The 19,612-nt window shown below is 37.7% G+C and overlaps 1 protein-coding gene across 18 annotated transcripts in view; it reads right to left on the bottom strand.

The window, feature by feature from the left end:
* THRB (thyroid hormone receptor beta) overlaps window positions 1-19,612 on the bottom strand; it is a 371,566-nt gene that overhangs the window by 172,736 nt on the left and 179,218 nt on the right. For 6 of the 18 annotated variants that reach the window (XM_063722162.1, XM_024244888.3, XM_024244894.3 and 3 more), the window contains one exon: window positions 648-793. The exons of the other annotated variants lie outside the window; for them this stretch is intronic. The gene's annotated coding sequence lies outside the window, so the exon portion shown is untranslated. The remainder of the gene's footprint in view (window positions 1-647; window positions 794-19,612) is intronic. 18 annotated transcript variants of the gene reach the window in all.

The raw sequence follows: 19,612 nt of genomic DNA, 5'->3' as shown, positions 1-19,612 counted from the left end.
AAATATTTATAACACACTGTGACACATCCTATGACCAATACGTGAACAAAAGTGCTGTAAGAGTATGGAGAACAGAGCAAGCCCTGTCCTCCTTTCTGGTGAGCAGGGAGAGCATAAAGGAGGTATCCTGTGGAGGGTGATCAGGAGTTAACTCCAGCACCAAGGAGGGGGAGGACGTTCCTGGCAGAGGAGCATGGCTCCTTAAGGGATGTCAGTTAAATAGGGCTATCCACACACTTTAGGTTTGAGTTTCAGGGAACTCAGCAAGAACTGAGTACTGATTTTGTGACTTCCTGCCGAAGAGCCCTTTAGCAAGATGATTTCTCAAATAGGTAAAATGATTCAAACTTTGGGTTCTGAATCTTTGCTGATTTCAAGGAGCAACTTTCACTTCCTTGATAAACAATGAGTGGCCCTAGTACTTCTAACCCCATTTAACTCTACCCGTATAATATGAGAAATCACAAGGCATATCTGAGGGAGGACATCTTTTGAAGGCACTGAATGCCAGGTAGAATCCATGGGTTAGAAAGGAGACAGTGAATTAATGAGAAGTGTAAGTGATGAGTGAGTAATAGGAAGCATAAATTTTTCCATCAAAACAACCATTTCTTATCACCACAGAGACTGATTCTTGGAATACATACCTTACTTCCAACAGTCTAATGCTAACCTCTGTGAATAAGAGGCATTCAGTCTTCAAGACGTTTGTTTTTCTGCATTTCCTCTTCCTACAGTGAAGTCACTGGGGGCAGATGAAATATAAAATGCTGGAGTTTGCCTCTCTGGCGAGCTGCAGAAAGGAATTTCTGCATTATTGTGATCATCTATTTAATCGTAGCACTTAGTTGCTTATACAAAGCAGTTCTCCTGTCCTTGCCCCTGCCATTTAGAAATTTACAGGCTAAAAAGAGGATGATGACCCAGACGAGTTATGAAGGCCCTATAAACAAATGCATACTCATTACAGAAACATATAGTAAACATTTGCCTTACGTGGCATCCACAGGCCAGGTAAATGGTGGGATGCTGGCGGATTTGTCTTGAGGCAGTTAAATGATGTGAGGTTCCCTCACTGTTCTCAACTGCTGTTGATAAGTAGCTATAACAGACTTCCAAGCTCCTTCCCTCTGTTTTAGAGAGCTGTTCCACACTTGATGCTGCACATTATAATCACCTGGGAGCTTTAAAAAACCTGGATGCTCAGGTCACACATCCCAGACCAATTAAATCAGAAGCTGTGGGTTTGGACCCAGCCCATAATGCATTTTAAATGCCTCAGGTGATTCCAACTTGTAGCATGTGTAAGGGCCTGTGCTTTAGACTTCAGAGCAGTGGCTCCTAACTTCTGAATTTAAAAAATACACATTTCTAGGCCCCACCCCAGATCTACTCAATCACCATCTCTGAGGGGCAGATTTTCATGTTACTTTCTAATAAACTCTTAGGTCAGTTTGATTCCAGCCCTTAGTTGAAAACCTTGTTCTAAAGCATTGAATTTCTATTTCTTCTTTGATGTTGTGCATATGAAATGTGAGAACATTAAAATAGGTCCATTAAAGACTACATAGAGGATATTTATTTATTTATTTTGGTTTCAACTTTTTATTAAAGTGTCACTTACTTAAAAATAGACACATGCAGAGATTGAAAGTGAGTGCCTTGATGAAGGATCACAAATTGTGTCACTGGCACCCAGATCAAAAACCTGAAGCTTACAATCCCCTACAATCCTTCCCTTCTAGGTACTATCCACGCCCCATGGGAACCACAAACCTGATTCTAACATTTCTCCCACCTGAAGTTTTATTTGTTCCAATTCGGTACAATTGCAGTAAAGTTGACTTAATTTCATGCAAATAATTATTCAGATATAATTAAGAGGCCAATAGTATTTTGAGGACAAATGGCCTAACACATCTTGTATTGCATTTGTTCATGATTATTTTAAACAAGGAAGAAGAAAACGAGGCCAGGAAGAAATACTGTCTCTGATTTTCATAGATTGTTAGTTACTGGGTACAATTTTCAAATACTTTTTACCCTAAGCCTTGTAACAACTCTGTACAGATAAGAATTATCGTCATCTCTACTTAACAGACGGAAAAATAGAGCCTTAGGGAGGAAGTGAATTGCCAAGATTTGGCCTCATGTTCCTCTTACATGGAAGGCCTTTCCCTCCATTGCTGCATGCACACTGTCTCTCACCTTTGTAACCAATTGAGGCTTTAGCCTCCTGTAAGAAATCAGCATGAAAAAGGGTCTCTAGACATGATTATGGATTGTGACTCATTTGATTGTTTTTTAAAAACTCATTCCAAAATACTTTATGAACTATAGTTCTCAAATCACATAGATAAGTTTTTTAAGTTAATATTTTTTTTCTGCTTAGAAAAGTAATTCAGGCCGGGCGCGGTGGCTCATGCCTGTAATCCCAGCACTTTGGGAGGCCGAGGCGGGCAGATCACGAGGTCAGAAGATCGAGACCATCCTGGTTAACACGGTGAAACCCCGTCTCTACTAAAAATACAAAAAAATTAGCTGGGTGTGGTGGCGGGCGCCTGTAGTCCCAGCTATTCGGGAGGCTGAGGCAGGAGAATGGCGTGAACCTGGGAGGCTGAGCTTGCAGTGAGCCGAGATAGTGCCACTGCACTCCAGCCTGGGTGACAGAGCGAGACTCAGTCTCAAAAAAAAAAAAAAAAAGAAAAGTAATTCAGTTTCACTGCAGAATAAAATAAAAATGTAGAGGAAACTAAGAATCATGCATTATAACTAAGGGTTCTTTAAAAATAGGAAAGACCTTAAAGAGCCTGGGCTGTGTAGTTCTCTAGCCTTGCCTGGGGGAAGGAGAATGAGTAACTTGATCTTTGGATGCTTTTCAAGAAATTTAATGTGAATAACTTATTTCTAGGTGTCCTGTAGTTGGTACAGATCCGATGCTGTATCCTACACAACATGCAAAAAATTTGAAAAGATCAAGAACTCTATCTGATCTGTTTTTCACAGATTACCAAGTATAACTGCATTTCCCCCACAATTTTTTAAAACAGTTCCTGTGATCATAAAAACTTTCTTTTTTTTTCCTATTTGTTAATAGAATTGGCTGAAATTGTGGATTTAGAAATTTATCATGAGTACATCTGAATTCTTAACAGAAATACAGAAATTCCAGGAAGCCTTGAGGTTTCTGGGGAAGTATGCTTTTTTTTTTTTTTTTTTTTTTTTTTTTTTTTTTTTTTTTTTTTTTTAGCAAACATACCAGAGTTTATACCTTTAAATGCATGTGGTTTTCTCTGGAGGAGGAAGCAGTGTACTTTTTCAGTGTGTTCCTATTGCTGAAAATACTCCAGGGGAATTACAGGAAAGAGGAGCAGGACAGCTTTGAGCTGCACATCCCAACACTGACTCTCAATTCCTAGACTAAATGGCATAAAATTTTTCTCACTTACTCAGCAATGACTCTTCAAAAGCCACTGATTACATCTCTAGATCTGTCCAGTCAACACAAAACAATATTTTCCCTATGCCTGAGGGAGGGCAGAACACTTTGCTACTCCTGGAATTTAGCATATACTCACAGGCAGTGCCACCTCCTCACCTGAGGCTGAGCAACCAGAGACCCAGGGTGGCTGGTTACACGTGACTTTGCTCAGTTACACCAGGAATTAAGGACAAAGTTGATACACTATTCCAGGTGTCGTGACTCAAAAGAAAGGAATTTTTTTCACTTAAATCCTCAAACATGGATTCTTGCATGATCTACCAACCACTCTGGCCGTGATAAAACCTAATACTCATCCATCCATGTAGTTCTCAAATCTCTATGTATACAGTATATAATATCCATGATACATGTGCACCACATTTATTTCCCAACTATTCCCCAATTTCTGGGCATTCGCTTGGTTTCCAGATTCTTCTTTCCCTCCCTACAACAATGATGCAATAAAATTCCTGTACACAGAATCTTGCATATCAATGCTTTTATTTTTATGGGCTAGCTTCCAAAAGCTGGGTCATATATGATATCTCTCTGTGTTTTTTATTAATAGAGCTTGCTAGATTGCTTTTCAAAAGTTCAAAGACCACAGGAATGTATTAGACTCCCCCCATCTCTTCATCTAACTGCAGTGGTGGATATTATCACTCCTTAGAAATATTTGCTAATTATTTTTTAAATTTGTAATACATATATTTGGTAGATTTGTATTTGGAATATATTACAAGCTTGTATATGTCAATGAAAAAAGTTAACATTTTACTAATTTGATGGGAGGGGTATCTCATTGTAGTGACTGAATGGTAGACCCCCAAAAGATATGTCCATGTGGTAATCCCCCAAAAGTATGAATATGACCTAATTTGGAAAAGGAGTCTTTGCAGATATAATTAAGGATCTCTACGTGAAATTATCCTGGCTTATCTGGCAGGCCCTAAACTGAACGACAAGTGTCCTTATAAGAGATACACAGAGGGGAGACACAGGGAGAAGAGGTGAGGGCCATGTAAAGATGGAGGCAGAGACTGGAATTACACATTCATAAATCAAGGAACACCAGGAGCCACCAGACTCTGGAAGAGATAGCGAGGGATTCACTCCTAGAGCCTTCAGAGGGAGTGCGGCCCTCTCAACACCTTGGTTTCAAACTTCTTCTCCCCAGAACTGTGAGTATATATTCCTGTTGTTTTAAACCACCAAGCTCACGTAATTTGTTACTGCAGCCCTAGGAAACTAAATATACTCATTGTTACCATAAACTTTTGTGTTTGTCTGAAAACTTCTGAGGTTGAGTGTATTTTCATGTGGTTTTAATGATCATTTGAATGTGCTTTTCTGTGAGTTAACTACTCATATCTTTTCCCCATTTTCCCTACTGATTCTTATGAATGCTGTGACAATACAGACATTAACACTTTGCCACATGTTGTAAGACACCTATCTAGCCTGTATTTTTGAGTTTGTTTATGATATGTTTGGTCATGCAATTAAAAAAATTACATGGTACAGTATGCTTATCTTTTTATCTATCCCTTATTAATTAGCTCTGTATTGATTATAAACATTTCCCTGACACTTGGGTTATAAAATTATTCTCCCAAATTTTCTCTAAAATGTTTGTGGTGGGCACAAAGATGGTTCCCCAAAAAGTCCATGACTTTATTGCCAGATCCTGTGAAAATGCTATCTTACATGGCAAAAGGGACTTTGCAGATGTGATTAAGGGTACAGATTTCGAGATGGGGATATTATTCTGGATTATCCTGGTAGGCCCAATCTAGTCACCCGAATCCTTGAGCGGCAGATGTCACTATGGAAGAAGGGTTGGAGAGATGCAACATTGTTGACTTTGAAGATGGAGGAAGGAAGCCAAGGAGTATGGCTGACCTCTGAGAATGTCAAGAAAGTTGATTCTCCCTCAGAGGCTCCAGGCTGAAACCTAAGCCCGGTGAAGCCTGTATCAGACTTCTTCCCTACAGACTGCAAAGCCGTAACTTGGTGTTGGCTAAGCCGCTAGGTTGGTGATAATTTGTTATGGCAGCAATAGCAAATCAATACATGTTTGCTGCTTAATTTAAATTAATGTGTACCATTATCCACCTATCATTTACTTTTGAATGTATTAGCAAGTAGGGCTACAACCGTTCTAGATGTACCCTCCAATCTGTTGTACTGATCAATTTGTTTACTCCTTTGCCAATATCCAGTCGTTTTGATATAGTCACTTCTACATGTTCAAGTACCTGGTAAAAGACAAGTTAGCCTCCTCTGTTCTTGTTTTGTTTTTTAAATAGTTTCCTTGGGTTTTTACAGATTTTGTTTTATGTCCTCTAAATAATCATTTCTTGTTGTATCTTATTAAGTCTTTTAAAATTTATGTTGTTATGGTAAAAATTCCATCTCCATTTGTAATTGATAATTCTTGTAAATAAAGTGTACCACATACAACGGTGTCTCAAGGCCTTTGAACTTGCTGTTCACTCTGCCTGAACTGGAATGTGCTTGTCACAGTTGTCTGCACAGCAGAATTTGTCACGAACCTCAAGTTTCTGCTGAAATGCCAACTTATTGTAAGTGAAGCCCTCCCTAATCACCTCATAGAAAACAACACACCACTGCCTGCCATCCATTCCATCAGCTAAGCATTTACTATACTTCTTCTCTGGCTTTGTATTTTTCCCCGTAGCACTTGCCACCATCTGGCTTACCTACTCATTTATTTTCCATTACCCCCAACTAATATATAAGCCCTATGCAGAAAATGATTTTTTTCTTTTGTTCACTACTGTATCTCTAGGGACCAGATGAATGCTTATTATTCAGTGAGTGTTTAATAAATATTTGTTGAATGAATGGCTATAAAGAAGACTTACTGATTTTTCTACATTTATTTTTTAGTCCAACGGCCTTGTCAAATATTCTTACTGATTGTTGCACTCCAGTTTTTTACTGGAGTCCTTCCACTCTTAGAGGTATACAATCACATCATCAACAAAAAAGGTAATATTTCTCATTTGGTTGTATTCATTATGCCAATTACCTCTTGGCCCACTAAAATCACAGGGACCCCTGAAACAAAGATGAATAATGTTGGTGGAAGCAGAGATCCTTATTTGTTTTTCACTTGATAAAACAAATACAAAGAAAAAACAAATACAGAGACTCCTCCCTGTGTCTAGGCCCTGTGCCATGAATCTTTGCTGTGAATCTTTGCAGTGCCCTCATATTTTGAATCTAGGCTTAGTGAGGTGAGTGTTTGGGCCAAAAGGTGGTCAGCAAACATGATGCCTGAAAAGTGCTTCTCACAGTAGACTTGCTCTTGCTTCTCGGCCGCTACCTGGGCTAGCCTGCTGCAGGAAGAGAATATGTTGTGGAGTTTTTCCAGTGTTCTAGTAGAGGCCATCCTCAATCAGCCCACAGCTAGCCAGCCCCAGACAGCAGACATGTGAGCATGCCCAATTATCATCGCAGAGCTGCTGAGATGATCCATAGCTGACCACAGATGTGCAAGCAGGCCCAGCCGAGATCCCCTGATCCCCACTGTGAGCCACACATGTTAATTATCACTTGTCACTGAAGTTTGATAGTTATATGCAACATTACTGGGACAAGAGATAATTGATACATTCTCTTATGTCTAATTTTACCACAAGGAGCCTGAGAGTTTTGCCATTAGAATTCTGTTACTTGTTAGTTTTTGGTGGATAGTCTTTATCATGTTTAAGTGAAACAGAAAGATACACCGACTAAGTTTTTTAAAAATGGCTGCTGAATTTTACAGATGCATTTTCTACATGTACTTTCATAATCCTTTTCCTCCTTTAATTTATTGATCAGACAAATATTGATAGATTTCCTAATTTTTAATGATGTTTAATTCCAGGAATAAATTTTTCCTGATCACAGAGTATTCTTTCTTTTGAGATGGCTTTGGAATATACTTGGTAATATTTTATTCCAAAGTTTGCCCTTATGTGTATATGTGAAAGTAGCTCATATTTTTTTTTAGTCTGTATTTTCTTGGTCAGATTTTAGGATAAAGATTATATTAGCTTTGGGAAATGATTTTGAAACTTTTGGAAGTGATCAAGGAGCCCAAATACAAGAAAGGACATAAATATTTGAATAACATATTCTACACACTCAATCTAATAGATTTGTACATAGAACTCACATCATATGAGTTAATAAAATAGATTTCTGATTGTCCATGGAATATTAATAAAATATAAATCACAAGGTTAAAATGAACATCTTTTTTTAAAAGTAGATATTTTGATAGGATATAATCTTAGATCGTAAGCAAAGAAAATTGATTTTAAATAAAGCAATAGCTAGTAAATCTTATCTACTTGAAAAATAAGAAACATCCTTTATAATAGCTCTAAGATTCATGAGAAAAGCAAAATTAAAATCATAAGCTATCTAGTATCAATAAAAAAGAGAATATGTTCCATCCAAAGTTATGAAACACAGCTAAAGCTATACTCAGAGGAAAAATGTGTGGCTTATAGCTATAATAGCTTCATTACTGAAGAACTAAGACGTTAACATAGTACTAACCTTAGTAAGTTTCATGAAGAACAAAAATATAAACCTAAATAAAGTATGAAGAAGGAATTAATAAAGATAAATGCTGAAATATAGTGGAAAACAAAAATAGTAGAAAGAACAAATACATTCAAAAGCTGGTTCTTTTATAAAATATATAACCATCTTATGAATATGATTAAAGGAAGAAGAGGGGGAAATACTAGGATTGAGCAAATAGAGAAAAACATGCACACAAAAATGAAAATGATTATTAAGAAAGTACTAGAACTAACCCCATTGTAATAGATGTGAAACCTAGAAAAAATGGATGATTTCTTAGCAAAACAGAAATTAACTGACCCAAGAGGAAGCACTAAAATGTAATAAGAAGAGACAGAAACGGCGATTAAAAGTCTATCATTTAAATGGGGGGAAGAAGTATCAGGATTACATAATTTCACAGCTGGGTTCCATTTAACTTTTAAAGAACAGATAATTCCAATGCTATTTAAACTAGTCTAGCCCATTGAAAAAGATGAAAACCTACTGAGTTCATTTTATGAATTATATAGATCAGTGGTTCTCATAGTGTGTTTCCTGGATCAGCAACATCAGTGTCAGTATCATATGGGACCTTGTTAGAAAGGCAGATTATCTGTCCTCCCCCGAGACCTACTGAATCAGAAACTCTGGGGTTGGGCATCCAGGAATCTAAGATGATTCAAGTGCATGCTAAAGTGTGAAAACCATTGCTGTAGAGGTAGCTGGCCTACATTTTATATACAAAAGGCTACAGGTTGGGTAGGGGTGGTGGACGTAGCATCAACACCCTAGGGTTGGGACTTCCTCTAGCAATAGAAGTTGCATGTGTAGGGTAAGGTCAAGCGGGATTACAATTACAGTGTTAATATTAGCAGCTGCTTATATAGTGGTAGAAATCATAAGTGGTAATTGATCCAAAACTAATTTAGACATGGCCATTTGCATACTGCATTCTCGTTACCAAATGAGAAAAAGTATATTTTCATTGTAAAAGCAAACTGGTTATAATGGGATGGAAGCATTTTAATATATTTTAATAGTGACGTAAAGAGGTATGTGAGTTTCACACCACAAACTTCAGGCATTTCACATCCATTCTTATCCCATTTCCCTCTGTATCTACCATAAAAGTATTATTAGCTCAATTTTTTAGATGAGGACAGAAAGGTTCAGAAAATTTCAGGAACTTTCCCAAGAATACCTAGTTCTATGCAGCATTCAAAATCAGGTTTACCTTCCTCTAATCGTGCCTTGGCATCTCCTACTAAACTTCTTAGAACTTTTTTTCCAAGACTGGGCTGACTCCCAAGAAATCTGAGTCTATCTCCTCCCCCAATGGGCTTCTAAAAGTGTTTCTTCCAACAGATAACAAACATACTTCCTCCTCTTGCTAATTTAGACATGTTTCAAAGTAAAAGTCCTTCAATTTTTGTTGTTGTTGTTGCTTTACCTCAGAAACTAACAAATCTTTACCCAGGCTATATAATAGAAACAATTTTAATATTAATAGCCCAGTCATTTGAAGATTAAGGGCCTGGGGTTTGCTTTGGCATGCAGAAGGAATATTGGTTACCTGCAATTCTGGTTTTCGGAAGGTTCATAACTGTAATAGATAGCAGCTCCCCCGAATCTAAATTTCCTGGCACATGCCAGGCCTGCACTGGAAAGCTCAGATTTCCCTGCTTCAGACCACCCACAGGGAGGAGGCAGGAATCTGTCAACAGTGTGGTCTCCTCTATAAAGCTGCCTTCCACAGAGGGCTCTGGTTCCTCACACTGAGATGCAGTGCACAGGCCAAGATGATTGGGGCGTCATAAATATAGATTCCCTGAAAGCAGGAATTATAAATGGGCTGGGGAACGAGGGAAAAATTACCCCAAAGAAAAATAGCATAAATATTCTTCGTATTTTCCTGCATGTATCTGGCTAAAATCGACTCTAGGAATGGTGGTGGCTGCATCACAAAATTTGCAAGGTGATCAGAACAACTGGTCTCAGGTTTTTTTTTTTTCTAAGGCATAGCATACTTTGGCTACCGGGTCAAGAAACAAAGTGTTAGGCTTACACCCTCTGCCTCCGGCCCATTGTTCAAAGTCTTTGAATTGGCACATTACCGTACCTTGCAGAATGTGATACACAACCCTGTAACCATGTAGGGTTAGAGTTTGATGAAACTTCTCAAGAGAGCTAAAATCTATCTGGATGTAAACAGTTTTCTCTTTACTTTCCTACAATTAACTGATAGAGTTTAGTAATCACTTAGGTAGGCACACTATTTATTAGGAGCCAATTAATTAGTCTATCATATCTCATTCTAAAAAAAGTCATATTTTAAAAGCAAACCACAATTACAGATCATTCTTTTTTTCTCAAAATAAAAAAATGAATCATATGAGAGTTCTTGGCTGTTTTTATAAATATAATAATAAATTATAATAAAATATTAATATTACTTTCTTACTTGGCAATGATTTTTAATTAAACTAAACAAGTATATACTCACTGATGTTGGCAAGCAAATTTTGATATCCTACGCAGTGCCATGTGTATGCTGAACACTATCTGAAACCATGAATTATTTTTAAATTTACTGAAGAGAAACAACATGGTAAAGTCTGAGCTAAAGTTTATTTGTTTAGAACATAAAAGGAACACACACTCATTGGAGAAAAAATTTAAACTACAGAAAAGTATTAAAAAATCACTAGTAATGCAACTATTCAGATCTCTCAATTCTTATTTCCTTTAGTTTTTTATGCATCTGTTTTTTATATAGTTGAAATTCTATATAAATTCCCTTCTTATTTTTTTCCACCTAACATCATAACTGAATCATTTTCCCATGCTATATAATCTTTTCATAAACAGCACTTTCAATGACTTTATATACTTCACCATGTAGATATAACATTAAATATTTAACATTCTCCTATGGAAAGATATTTGGCTGATTTCCAAATACAAATAATGCCACAAATAACTTTCTGTGCCAAAATTTATTTCTGAATTCTGGATGATTTTTTTTAGGAACTATTTTCAGAAGTGTTCCAGAAGATCCCAAAATTACTGCTGGAAAGAATATGAATAGTTAGTATACTATTGATATGACTGCAAATTGCTGTCCCAAACCATTTGCTTAAAGGGTCCTTCAAGAATTTCCCTGTGACTTTGCCCTGTCCATACTCAAAGATTTCTGCCAGGTTCCAGTTGCCTTGAGCTGAAGTATAAAAGGTTGCCTCCAGGAGTTTCAGGCCATTAGCTAATGGCCTGTTTCCATAGTTCACTGTGGTTAAGTTAAGACTATGAGTCTATATGGGCAACCACTGAAATAGCTTTTGTTGCCATCGCTGCTGCCTCTGTGAATTTTGCCCACCCGGCAAAGAAAGTGAGAGGTTGAGTTTTGAAGAAGGGCAGGCTGTAAGTTGTCAGAAAGGTAGCGGAAGGGATATTAGGTAGGACTATAAAATAAGAACCACCATGGCACATGTTTACCTATGTAACAAACCTGCACATCCTGCACATGTACCCTGGAACTTAAAATAAAAGTTGGAGGAAAAGAAAAAAATAAAAATTAAAACAAAAGAAGCTCTAGGCAGCTGAACTTACTAAGGGAGATAGCAAGGAGATAGAGTGTATTAAAATAATGATATTATCAATAACAATAATGGTTAGAAACATAGGCATAACTACTACCAAAGTGCAGGCTTTAAAATTTGGAATTCTATGAAAGAATTAGGGAACCTTAACAATACAAGGTTGGGGCATTACGAAGGTTTTAAGTGTCTTTGCCAAGCCTTGTTTGATGTCCTACGATGTAAAATCACTGGTGGATACAGAACATCCCTCTCTTTTGAAATATAAAGTAGAGTAGGTAGCTAAATAGGCAGAAATCATTTTGGAGTGAATGAAATCTTTGTTATAAAAACAAATAGAGAAAAGTAAATTTGAGGCATGTGAAAAACTGCCTTGTTAAATGGGAGAATGGAAAATTGTTTTATTAATAGGTAGATTGTAATCTTTGGTCTTTTGTGTAGATATGTACTTAGAACTCTATACTTACATTTTCAAATTTGTGTTCTTCTTTAAATACACCATAGTTAACACTTTGCCCATGGTATAAACTCAATGAATATTTGCTCAATTTTAATTGAATATGTTTTCTTTCTATAATTATTTGAATTGGAAATTTTCTAGGCCTTTGAAGTGAAACTCTTCTTTATTTATGGAGTAGGTGCATGTTCCCCTTTTGTTTTTGTGCCTCTATCAACCAAAAGTTCTAGAATCTTTCTTCCTGGGAAGGAAAGAAATAAACTGTTTATTTTCTTTGCCATTTAAACTGCCATACCCAAGCTACTCAGGCCCCAAACAGAACCTTTGCCCTTGCTGCTCCCTTTGTTTGGAAAGCTCTTCCCTACCCTTTCCTCTGGCTCCCGTTTTTTGGCCAGGTCTAGCTGGAATACTGCTTCATCAGAGAGGCGATCTCTGACCACACAGCGAAAGTGGGTTCTACCTCCTTGTACTTCACATTTTTGTTATTTTCTACCTTACCTCCTTGGCCTTTTTGTATATGTATTATGATTTAAAATGATTCATTTATTTAAGTATTTTAAAACTCCAATATTTTTCAAACTTTATAAGTTGATAATGAGAAATGTTTTACATTGATTCATGCACACACACACATAACTGCAACAATAGTTTGACAAAACAACATGCTTAAGAAGTGTTAGCGGAATAAAGTTGTTTCTTTACTCTCTTTGAGTTTGCTAATTAAAGGAACAATCACAAAAGCTGTTTGTATCCCATTAACTTGATCTCATAACCCACTAACAGGGTGCAATCCAAAATTTGAACTATTGAGTTGTTTTCTGTCTGTTCTCCCCACCCCTTCCCTTCAGCCTACAGAAAAAATGTAAGTTCCATGAGGTAATAAAATTCTATTGCATTTGTCTTATTTCTGGTACACAGTTGATATTCAATAAATATCTTTTGAACAAATCAATACATAAAAATGAATAATTAATAATGTCTAAGTTCATCTTCCTTATTTTGTTATGCTTTTAACTAAAAATAATTATTTAAGTTGGAGCATCGTTTCCTTTTTTGATAAAAGTATTTTTGGAATCTAATTTAATGTTCAGGGATCCATTAAGCATTTCAAGGAAGATACTGACATTACTAAATTGTTCAGCAATGCACAGAATTTGAAAATACACTTGAAAAATAGAACTTCGATATAAACTTGTAAAATACGTAGGATGTATTATAAAACCACTGATTAAATAAATTAAAAAACTCCATTTCCCTATTCAGTGCTGTGTTCGGTAGAAAAGGGGTAAGTGAACAAACAAGTGGAAAAGAAAGTTAAGGAAGAACATAGAGAAAAGGATTGCTTTGCGCAGACATCTGGCTTTGCTTCCCCAAAGCTATTGAGTAGTGGGGCAGGCAAGTGAGCTTGCTACCCTAAATGGGAGCCATATATCACATTGGAAGCTCCACGTCACAATTCTATTCTACTTGCAAAATGTTTCTCTGTGTGCTTATTTAAAATCTCTCTTTGTCAATGTGATATTCAATCATGCTACTACTTACTGTTTAATCTTTGTGAACTTGGGAAAAAGGAATTCTGTTCAGAGTAACAAACTTTTCATGTGACTTATAAATTGTTTTCTATCTATAAGAATTTTCCATGATAGGAAACGATTTACCAATAACCTTTGTTTTTTAAAAATAAAATGATGTACTTTGATTTCATTTCTTAAAAGGGAAAGGAAAACAGAAGAGAGAAGACTTTCCTTTAATTCAAAATCTTTCTTTATGTAAACAACTACTTCTTCCAGAACTTCAGTGACCACTCATTTGCTCTAGAGCAGTGATTCTCAAACTTCGGTGTGCATCAGAATAATCTAGAGGGCTCCTTAAACATAGATTGCTGGGCCCCATCCCTAGAGCTTCTTTCTCAGTAGGTCTGGGTTGGGGTTATAGAATTTGCAGTTCTAACAAGTCTTTAGGTGATGCTGATGCTCCTGATCTGAGTACCACATTTTGGGAATCACTGCTCTAAAGCAATGATTCTTAACTAGGGGAAATTTTATCTCTCAGTAGACACTTGGCAATGTCTGCAGACATGGGTGATTGTCACCATTGGGTATGGGGTTTCTCTATTGGCATCTAGTGGGTAGAGGCCAGAGATGCTGTTAAATACCCTACAATGCACAGGACATTCCCCACCACAAATAATTATCTGGCCCAAAATGTCAATAGTGCTGCTGTTCAAAAATCATGCTGAAAAAGGAACTCTCTTTCTCATGGCAGGACATTGTTTAACAAGAGTTTAAGTAATATGTAAAACAAGAGCTACTTATTTCAGAAGCCTTCAACTAAAGTGGGATGATGTCACAGACATTAATTGGGTGGTGTCTCAAGCAGATATCTATGGTCATCTTTCTCTGTGTCTGTCTCTCCCACATTCACAAGTCCATTAAGCTTATAAAACACCACACAGCCTAGACACTTACTCATCCAAAATGTAAATGAGGATCTGTGTATGGCTGAAGAGGGATGGGAAGCCAGCTGGAATGAGGAAACACTTTTATTCCTCAAGGGGCCACAATCACTTTGTCCAACGTAGATAGAATTCCGATTGAGGAAAATGTAAATCCCAAGCAGGACAGAAAATGGAGTTGGAAAGGCTTTGCAGTTAACTAGAAGATGCAATATTTCTTTTAAATACTGTGTATTAATGAAAGAAGAACTTGCTTGACATCTTGGCCAGGGCTTAAGCAAAATTAGGAGGGCTTCAATGGTTCTCTATGATGCCCTCTTGTCTCTCCTCTCCATCTTTCATAGACTCTTCCATCCATCTATTTTCAGAATTTCCAGAGCCCATGCTACAAAGAAAACCTGATCTTAGATTAGAAAAAAGAAAGGCATTTCACTAGCAGATGTGACATCTCCCTATCTTTCCCTAAGCCCCTTTTTTACACCTGAGTCCGTATCTTAGCAAATGGTCCCCTGGGAGGTGGAAACTTAGGAATCATTCTTATTGTTCTTTTCATTTCTACCCCTATGTCATCCAGTTAATCTCCAAATGTTGTGAATTCCCCTTTTTAAATTTCTCTTCTGGACTCTTCATCCTTGCTCCTTCAATGTTGGTTCATACCAACATTATTTATCACCTGGATTATAGAACAGCCTTGCAAATGGCCTGCCAATTTTAGCCCCTCTTCATACTCTATCCAGACTGAGCTGTCTACAACACTTATGTAATCTCACTGCTTAAAACCTTTCATTTACTAGTAATAGGTCCAAAGACCTTGCAATGGCTTATAAGGCTTTGTACACACAGGCCACCAATTACTTCTCATACCTTACTCCTCTTCTCTCCACTTCCTCCATCTTGCCATTGTGTTGCAACCATCCTGAACTTTTCTGGGTTCCATGAAAGTGTCATGTTTCTCCTTAACACTGTCTTTTTGCATGTGCTGTTTCCCCTGCCAAGAAAACTTGAATGCTTGCCCTTGCCTTCTGCCCTACTTCCCACTATTTCAATTCTCAGTTAAATGTCCTTCCTTTGGGAAGCTTTCCCTGACCTCTCAAGTCAGAGTTAGGTGCCCCACCCATGTGTTCTCATGGCACCTTGTAAAACTCCTCATTGTAATTATCTTCTGTGGTAATTGTCTGGGTCCCCAGTAGTCTGAAAAGCAGCAAGAAAGTAGAGTCCTCATGTCTATTTTCTTTTTATTTTTTTCATCATCATAGCTCTTGTACCTAGCACTGTACCTGGCACAGAGTAAATACCAACCTTACTTCCTCATAGGTGGGAATTTAATGAAGTATATTATCCTGGAAAATAATTTAATGAAACTGGTGAAAGAGCTAAGTTTTGAGATACAAAAGGTTCCTTCCCAGAGGTCCTTGAAATCAAACCATGCTTCCTACGTATATGCCCACATTTGTGTGGCAGAATCATTACATAAAACCGAGCTCTCCTGCTAATTTTGAGAACTGATCTCCTTCTATAGCCTTCAATAATTTTCACATTCTTTTTTTCTCTATTGTACATCTACCTAGATCAAAGAATCATAGGAAGCCAGCGTGGCTCAGCCATGGTGAGTGAGGGGGAGAAGAAGAGGGGGTGAGATCTGTGAGTCTGGGCCACATCACACAGGGCCTTGTAGGCCATGTGGAAGAGCGAAGATTTTATTTTTAGTCTAATGGAAAACCTTTAAAGAGTTTAAATCACAGTGGTGACTTCATCACTCTGGCTTCTTTGTGGAAAATGGGTTGGAGGATGATCCAAAAGTCCAAAGAGAGAGACCAGTTAATAGACCATTGGAACGTTTCAAAGGGAGGATGGTGGCCTGACCCAGCAGGACAGAAATGGAGATGGTGGGAGTGTGCAGACTCAGGATCTATTTTGGAGGCAGAATAGGTAGGAGTTGCTGAGAGTTTGGATTTGGGGGTGAGGGAAAGAGGAAACAAGTATGATTTCTAGGTTTTGGGATTAAATACCTGGGTGAATGGTGCTGCCATTTACTGAGATGGGAAGACAGCACCTCCCAATTTTCAAGGCTCAGCTCAGTCCTCACTTCCTTCATGAAAGCTGTCATCAGCTCCAATCTCCACTGTCTCTCTTTCATCTCAACCACTTGGGAAATCATTGCCTGCACCACTCATCTTTTCAGGAGTATGTGCTGAACTCCTCAACCTAGCTCACATTCCTTGAAGGTGAGGGACCCCTTTCACATCCAGCAGTGCCTTGGATGTAGTGCTCCATCAAATTTGCTGCTTGGGGAATTAAAGACAATTCCCATGTAGCAAACATCCTTGAAGCTGCTAAGAATATCCTGCCACCCACGGGACTAAATGTTCACATCCTCCAGTTCATATCTCAATTGAACATTTTAAAAAGCCCATTACCAAAAGCCATTGAAAAATATGTTTCTCTCTAGTTCTTAAAGAAAGGCATTTAACGTCTATTATACACTCTATTATTATTTAGTATTATCCCTTTTCACTTGATATACAGTTACTTTTCTTCCCCATTATTAAGTATTACCTTAAAATGCAACCTCATTTCCTCTTGTATTAAATAGAAATTGAGGATAAGTTTCTCCTCACTGAAAACACTTTGAAATATTTCAAGTACATTTCCTTTTCTACACTGTTCATTCACAGTTTGGTTCAAAAGCTTTTTTTTTTTTTTAAAAAACTTTAAGATACCATAATATCACCTTTCAGTTCATTTTTAAAGTTTTTCAGAAATATAAATCTGATGCAAATTTGGAATTAGACATTTATTGTAGCTTCCCACACAAAGCTAGAATGCTGTCTATAATATTCTTAACAGTAAAAAGGGAACATAATCATGAAGAACTTATGCAGAGGCAGGAATTAGGCTTTTTCTTGTTCTTTTCAATTCCTGACCTTTGAGAAATACTAAGAAAAGTATATTTTTGTTCATAATCTACTGTAGTACTGAGATAGGTGTTTTATACACCTGCTGTCATTTAACTAGCCCAATCACCTAATGATAGATTTTTATCTCCATTTCACAGATATTTGGCAGGATTTAATGATTTGTCTGAGGACACACAGCTAGAAGAAGCAGGTCTGCATCCAAATCCAGGTCCTGGTGAATCTAAAGCTCGAGGTATTTTTTCTACACAATTATTCATTCAGACTGTAGGGATGAGGGAGGGAATCACCTTAGGAAAAGCCTAGTTCCATTGCAGCAATAACCAAACTATTTGTAAATTCTTCCTTAAATCAAGCCAAATCCTGAAATTTTTATTCACTGTTGGTCCTACCATCTAAAACAAGAGATCTTTAAATGTATTTTACAGGGTCCTGTGAGATCCCCGCTATTATGTGGCAATTTTGCATTTTATAATAAATGTATTTTCTGAGGAGAGGTCTTTTTTTAAAAAACATCGGACTGCCAAAGGGATCTGTTATCCCTCTTTCCCAAAGGATAAAACTCTTTTCCTGAGGGAAATACAGGACAAGTGTCTTCCTTGCTCTGTGCTTCAGTCCTTCTCATGCTTAAAAATAGCTGTAATCATTCCCGCAGTCTTCTCTTCTCCAGATCGCACACTCCCAATTCTTTCAGCCTTTCTTTGTAACATGGAACACCCCAAACCTCCAGCCTCTACAGAGCCATTCTTTGGAACATATTCCAGGTGTCCCCTCAAGTATGGTACTCGAGGAAACTAAATGTCTCTCAAAGGATGGCACTAGGAATGGATTACACATTTTTTATTCATATATTCCTGCAGGGTCTTATTTCAGAATAGGAAGGTAATTTAATTTCATTTTACAATTCTCCTTAACATTTTTAAAGTTTAAAAAACACAGGATTATAATCTGTATCTCTGTATTACCCTCCTTCTTCTCCCTACCTCCAACAGAAAAGCTTGAAATTTAGGAATTATATTTTCTTTGTCTTTTAATTCCAATTCAGGACACATGAGAATTACTGGACAAGTACGTTTCTGTAATCCCACCCTTAGGAAGGATACATTAGAACTTTAAGAGAAGTTGGCCATTGGAAGCCCATGCCCTGATGGACACGTCTTGACCCACACATTAATTGCAACACAATCTCCTTCAGTGTTCACACACACAGCATCACGGGGGTGGTTTGACACTTACCCTGCTGTCCGCTGGGCTTTCAGGACTTGCCGACATCGCTACACCCTCAGCATGAGCTTCTCATTCTCTACTTCCAAGTCAGATAGAATGAAGGCATTCTAAACAAATAAACCACCTGGGACCCAAAGCCACGTCCTGCACTTACGCGGCTAAGCTATCCCAATTATATGTTCTTGAAATGCACCTTAGATGCCCGTGGTGACTGACGCTTGGCTGGCGTCATGGCTGTGTGGATTTTGCCACATAACGCACCCAGGCAAACAGCTCACTACTCCAGGCTGCTCTCTCTGGCTCCGGATTCTACACTGTGCCTCCCGGCCTTCTATAGGAGCCAGTATTGCAGCAGGAAGATGAGCAAAGCTTGTGGTAACCTAAACCCCTAGTGAAATGAGACTCCTATAGCACTGGGAGGCTGCCTGGACAGCTAACACCTGACATGCTACCTTATCCACATCTACATACCCTGTTACGATTAGAACTTTACTCCCCTCTCAACCCCAGTATACTTATACCAGCCTGATAATAATAATTGCAGGGAGAAGTAGTTCACTCCACTAATTATGCTGCTTATAACTGGCACAGAGAGCAGCGATAATTTGGCTTAAAGTAAGGTTTTATGATCCTCATATGTTTAAAGTTTCCTTGGGTTCAAAGACATTATGATTGAGGCTTGACAACTGTGAGGATGAATTTCAAATATCTCTGTGTGTTTCTGTTTTGTTTTTGTTTTTGTTTTTGTTTTTAGAAAAGCATTATTTTGAAAGTGCTCCATGTGACAGCTCTTGTTTGCTCCTGAGGGGCCCAGCTATGAATTTAAATGCTTTATTGCACTCTTTAGAACATGTTTCTGCTGGTGTGTAAGGCCTGGAAGCTGTCTGCATG

Source organism: Pongo abelii, chromosome 2 (assembly GCF_028885655.2).
Source record: "Pongo abelii isolate AG06213 chromosome 2, NHGRI_mPonAbe1-v2.0_pri, whole genome shotgun sequence".
NCBI lineage: Eukaryota > Metazoa > Chordata > Mammalia > Primates > Hominidae > Pongo > Pongo abelii.
This window is presented reverse-complemented; position numbering and strand designations above follow the sequence as displayed.